Source organism: Humulus lupulus, chromosome 7, assembly GCF_963169125.1.
Source record: "Humulus lupulus chromosome 7, drHumLupu1.1, whole genome shotgun sequence".
NCBI classification, from domain to species: domain Eukaryota; kingdom Viridiplantae; phylum Streptophyta; class Magnoliopsida; order Rosales; family Cannabaceae; genus Humulus; species Humulus lupulus.
The window spans coordinates 14,253,740-14,259,905 of NC_084799.1; the positions used below are offsets into that span (position 1 = coordinate 14,253,740).

At 36.6% G+C, this 6,166-nt stretch overlaps 1 long non-coding RNA gene across 1 annotated transcript; it reads left to right on the forward strand.

Moving 5' to 3' along the window:
- Positions 1 to 287: 287 nt before the first annotated feature.
- On the forward strand, positions 288 to 2,213 carry LOC133789475 (uncharacterized). The gene is made up of 4 exons (XR_009873567.1): positions 288 to 490; positions 572 to 646; positions 1,103 to 1,164; positions 1,883 to 2,213. It is a non-coding gene; the product is annotated as an uncharacterized LOC133789475 (long non-coding RNA).
- The last annotated feature ends 3,953 nt before the right edge of the window (positions 2,214 to 6,166 follow it).

The window sequence follows — 6,166 nt, forward strand, 5'->3', positions numbered from 1 at the left end:
TGATTAAGGTCTCATTGATGATGTAAAAATGGTTTTAGAACCATTAGATCAATTCTTGATGGGAGGTATACATAATCAGTGGTATTGATGCAAAGTCAAAACGAGCTTAGCATAAGTGCGCTACGCTCAATCGGGTAAGCATAACTATTGGGTATGAAGTCATATGGACCTAAGGTTTGGTGTGAGTGTTTTACACATAAGGATAATAGGCCTAGCAGATGATTAAGTCGAAATTATTGAAGTGATAAGGTTTTCATAAGTCAAAAGGTGAAATGATGAGATGAAAGGTGTCAAATTTTGATACAATAAGGCTAAATCATTGAAAATAAAGAATTTTCATCAACCTTATCAATTTGCACGACCATTACTCTGAAAAACAGAGAAAAGAAAACAAAAAACCATTTCTTGGCTGGTTTGAAGAAATTCTAAGGAGATCCAAGTGAAATCAAAGCCAAAGAAGTGGATTAAGCTTAGTTCTAGCCTTTTTATGGTAAGTTCTTGTACTTGGAAGTTAAACTAGGTTTTTGAATTTTGCTGAGAGCTTATCTATGGTGTTTTATCTCTTGTTAAGATATTTCTTGGTGGTTTCCAAGTGGTTTGAGGTTTAGAAAAGCTAGAAGAGATTGTTTTCTCCGAAGAGTTGCCGGTAAGTGAAATTTTGTGTTTTATGAGGTTTTTGGGGTTCTTGGAGTACAAACTGATTTTTGGTTATTTGATTGAGTTTATAAGAGAGTATATATGTTTATAAATGTTTGAATAGATGTGGAGACTCATTTAATTTGGGTGATGATCTAGGAGATAAGAATTTTATCAAAATCAATATATGATAACTTTATGATGAATCATGTTGGTATTTGGGATATATGGTTATGGCAGGTTATTTGATGTTGATTATTGGTTGATTTTGATATTTGAGGATAGCTAAAATTAAGGGAAAACTTTGTCAAAATTTCTCCAAATGTCTAAGATAAATTTAACGCTCGATCTAGGTGGTTTAAGGCATTTTAGGCAAGAATTTGATATGATGTTTTATGGGTATTTTTAAATGAGAGTTCAATGTATTACTGCCATCATTATGATGAGAAATCCATGCCATTGTCAGGATAAGCACATCAACACCTAAGACACCACTTGTTACACGGTGAATTATATTTTGGACAGAAGGTAAGTAAAGTACTCAACTGCAACACAAGAATTACATGTTATGTGAAAGTATGCATTATATGAATATTTTGTGAGTAAGTGGTATTAACATACATTGACACTTCATCATAAATTTGTATGCATGACATAATAGTGATATGGTAAATTATTATATGACATAAGACCATGCATGATATTATGATGATTAATCATATGATGCCTTTGCAAGTTTTGTGCAACATAGAAGAAATTTGTAATAAGAAGTTTAAGTTCAGTGCCACTGTTTTGAAAAGGCAAATGAAAGTGTTAATAAGTGTAAACGGAGGCCTATAGTAGGCTTATAGTGGCTGCCCAATAATTTGGGCTAGGTTTTAGTGAACCAATTATATTGTTTGTCATATTTCCGTTTTTATTTCTTCTCCATATGAGTTATTGTTATATGTATTGACACCACAGTGTGTGGCCACCTTAACTCTTGAGCCCGACAGGACAATGATGGAATAAGGTTTTTAATGTGCCCTACTATGGCGATGGTTAGCCGGAGGAGAACCCATGAGATTTTATATTATATGTGTAACAAGCCCTGCAGGCATTGACCAATTCAAACAGTGTGCACAATATTAAGGGGCCCAAAATTTAAAAAGAAGTTGTGTATGTCCATTGATATTGGGTAATCATTAGCATTGCATGCATTACTTTGCTTACTGAGCTTTAGGCTCACAGTTGTCTTGTGTTGCAGGTAGAGAAAGAAATGTGTGAATGACATGAGGAGAACTGAAGCATGGTCCTGACCCTGATTTGTACATATGAACATATCGACCTTTTGTGGGTTATTTCAGTTATCAGTGTGATATTTGTAATAAAGTGTGAAGTTATGTTTTAAAAATAAATTGGGTTATTTAATACTTATGTATAATATGTTTGAGACACACTTTATGTTTAATGTAAATAATGTGAAATAATTTTTCAAGTTTAAAAAAATATATATATCCAGACTTCCGCAGTAATAAATTATGATATAGTTTTAAAACGTAACACCTCAAATATGGTTTTAACTAAAATAAGTGAGGGTGTTACAGGAATGTCGAGTGTGAGTACAGCGCAGGCAAGGCAGATTACATTTCATGTCCGATCAACATGACTTGTTAGTATTTATGTGTGTGAGTGTAACACACATTAAGTTAGTGTGATATGGTGTTTATATATCGCACGATGATTATTATGCTTATGATGTTTATTTATGTTTAGTTGAAAGTTTATGTTTTCTGGTTTGGGGAGTTATGTCCTACATAGCTCTTCTTACTGGGCGTTAGCTCACGGGTACTCTGTGTGCAGGTAAAGGCAAAGCAAAGCAATGAGTGGTGCGGGCTCGAGGCATGGACAGAACATGTTAGAGGCTTGGCTCCAATTATTTTATGTTTTTAGAAATAAATGTTATGTTTTTTTTAAATTTTCAGACTTGAATGGTTATTTTCTTTATGTTGTTGTTATTAAACCCAGCGTCCAACATTTTTATTTTTAAATAATGAGATCTCATTGTCTGTTTAAATTTTAAATAAATATTTTCTCTTAAAGTATTTATTGTTTATTATTTTTAAATGGACTCCGTAAGTAACGTCTCGGGAAATCGGGGCGTTACAGTATGGTATCAGAGAAAAACGGTCCTAAGGAATCTGTGATAAGCCCTAACATGTAAAGTTCATCGCCAAGGACGAGCTCGACTCACTGTACTGTAAGCGGTTAAAGATTACTTAAGAATTTTTGCTTTTTGACTATGCACATTTACGTACTTAGTGTTCTCTTATAATGATCTCTTTACCGCAATAATTCCTTTTCATTATAAGTTATTTGCGTGTGTGGTTCAAGAAATTTGAGAATGCTCCCTCGTAGATCAGTCAGAGTAGGACGTGGTCGAGGTAGGGGAGAGCAGCAATGAATGTAGCACAGCCCAAACCGCCACAAGGATGGGAGGAATGATTTGCGAGAATGGAAGAGACCATTCAAAGACAGAACGCAGAGATCAATTAACTGAGGCAGCAAGCTGAGCCACCTGTAAGGTCTGAAGCACCAATGGTTAGTCAGCCATTTGCCATTGTAGGATTACCAGTTGCGAAGAATTGTATGGTGCCTTTGTTTGAAAGGTTTCGAAAGCAACACCCGCCAGTGTTTGAAGGCAGCATCGATCCGGTCCAGGCAAAGGAGTGGATCAGTGGGATGGAGAGAATCTTGAACATGATGGGAGTTCAAGGCAATGAACGAGTGGTGTGCGCATCTTTCATGCTGAGAAAAGATGCTCAGATTTGGTGGGAGGTGGTGGAGCAATCACGGGATGTTAACACTATGGATTGGGACGGATTCAAACAGGTGTTTAATGATAAATACTACAATTCAGCAGTGTTAACAGCAAAAATGGATGAATTTACCAAGCTGACTCAAGGTAATCTCTTGGTGACAGAATATGCACAGAAGTTCGATCGATTGGCGAAGTTTGCCAAGGATCTTGTACCTACTGACAAGGTACGAGCAGACCGGTTTGTGAGAGGTCTGAAACCAATGATAGCCCGGGATGTGGAGATTGTTTCTAGAGGTGTTTTCACCTATGCTGAAGTGGTGGAAATGGCTCTTACGGCTGAAAGAAGCGAAGAGAGAATCTGGAAAGATAATGCTGCTAGAAGGGATGCCAAGAAGAATGGGGTAGCCACCTCCAATGACAATAGGAAAATGGGACAGGACCAGCCAAGCGAAGCCAGAAATGATAAACGGCCCAAGCCCAACAATGACAACCGTCCTAGTGGAAATGGTGGCAGAAACATTCCACCTTGCCCTAAGTGCACAAAACGCCATTTTGGTGAGTGCAGAGCTGGAGTTTGCTACAAATGTGGGAAGGAAGGTCACGCGAAGCGCAATTTTCCGACATGGGAACAATCTGGCAATAAGGAAGAACAGAAGAAGGATGACAAGTACGTCCCAGCCAGAGTCTTCACCATCACCCAAGCTGAAGCCGAGGCAAGCTCTTCCGTCGTAATAGGTCAGATCCCTATGGCCAATATCACATGTAAAGTTTTATTTGATTTTGGTGCATCACACTCTTTTATTTCTAGTAGAACTGTAAATGTTGTAAATGCACCTAGTGAATTATTTAATGTGGGGTTTGGGACTATGTTACCTTCTGGGGAAATTGTAATATCTAAAAATTTGGTTAAAGTTGTACCTTTATGGATAGATGGGAGGGAATTGTATGTAGACCTGATTGTATTAGATTTTTCTGATTTTGATGTAATTCTAGGGATGGATTTTCTTTCCAAATACGGAGCATCTATCGACTGCAAACGCAAGAAAGTGGTATTTGCATCGGAAGGCGGAGATTCGTTTGAGTTCGATGGCATAAGAAAGAAACCCAGAACTCCTATCATATCAACGATGAAAGCTAGAGAAATGTTGCAACACGGATGTTTAGGGTATCTCGTGAACATGGTCAACGAAACCGAAGAAACAGAAAGGAGACCTGAAGAGACAAGAGTTGTAGCTGAGTTCCTCGATGTTTTTCCAAAAGAACTGCCAGGTTTAACTCCGCACAGGGAGATAGAATTTGTAATTGAATTGATGCCCGGGACAACACCAATATCTCGAGCACCATACAGAATGTCACCAACAGAATTGAAAGAGCTCAAAACTCAATTGGAGGAATTACTTAAGCTGGGGTTCATCAGACCGAGTTATTCTCCTTGGGGTTTACCACTGCTTTTTGTCAAGAAGAAAGACGGGTCTATGAGGATGTGTATTGATTATCGGGAGCTGAATAAGGTCACAATAAAGAGCAGATATCCTTTGCCGAGAATCGGTGATCTTTTCGACCAGCTTCAGGGGACCAAGGTGTTTTTTAAAATTGATCTTCGGTCGGGATACCATCAGTTGAGGATCAAGAATGATGATATGTTATATTATTTTATAATATAATGTAAAATTATATTATATTATAATATAATGTTTTAGATTAAATAAATGTGACAAAGTGTGTCACATATTGTAACATATAATAGAGAGTTACAATATTTAGATATATGAGATATATCCAAATAATGTAACATATTTGGTGTTACAAATTTGTAACTTCCAAATATTACCCTTTATTGTGTAAAATTGTTGTTACACAATATTGAGATGAATTTCATAAAGCCATATGTGATATGGCAGTTAAAGATATGATTTTAACCCCAATAATGTGTTTTGGGAGTTACAAAATCAGTTGGGAGGGTTTGGAACCATTTGGAAAAACAGCACAATTTTTTGTGCTGAAATTGGTCAGTGGCTGCGGCCTGTGGGACAGAGACCAGTGGCTGCGGCCACCAATGTCTCTGGCCGCGGCCACATGCCAAAAAACTGACCAATTTTCAGTTTTTTCAATATTTGTTGAACGGCTCAAAAAACCCAAATATCTCCCAAATCTCTTTTTTAATTCCATATTAATCTAATTAAACATTGGTAACAGCCATAGGGGTTGGTGGAATTTGAAATTCAAAGGGTGTCTCTAAACTCTATAAATAGGAGCCTATAGCTCACTTGAAAGACACAACATTTCTATCCATTAGAGCACTTGGCTAGAAACACGTTGAGGCTTGATAATTCCAGAATGCTTTTCCAATATCTGTGAGAGATCCCTTAGTGCTTGAGTTAAGGGGAAATAAGCTTTTGGACAAAGGTTTCAAACCTTGTTCAAGTTGGTGATCCCCAACACTCTTCACTTTGGTCGTGTGAGTGAGAGTTTTATTGTTTTTATTCTTGTTCTTATTTTCTTCCATTTGCTTTTCTACTATTTCTTCTTGCTCTATTTACTTGTACCTTTTGTTTAAGAGTTGTAATCTTTTTATTTCCTTTTTTTCAAACACTTATAATTTATTTGTATCTTTGTAATAGAGTTGTATTTTCTATTTCTATCATCTTACATCTCCTTCTCCTTTTATTTGTATTTTCAATTATAGAGTTGTAACACTTTATTTAATCAATCCTTGTCTATTGTAATATT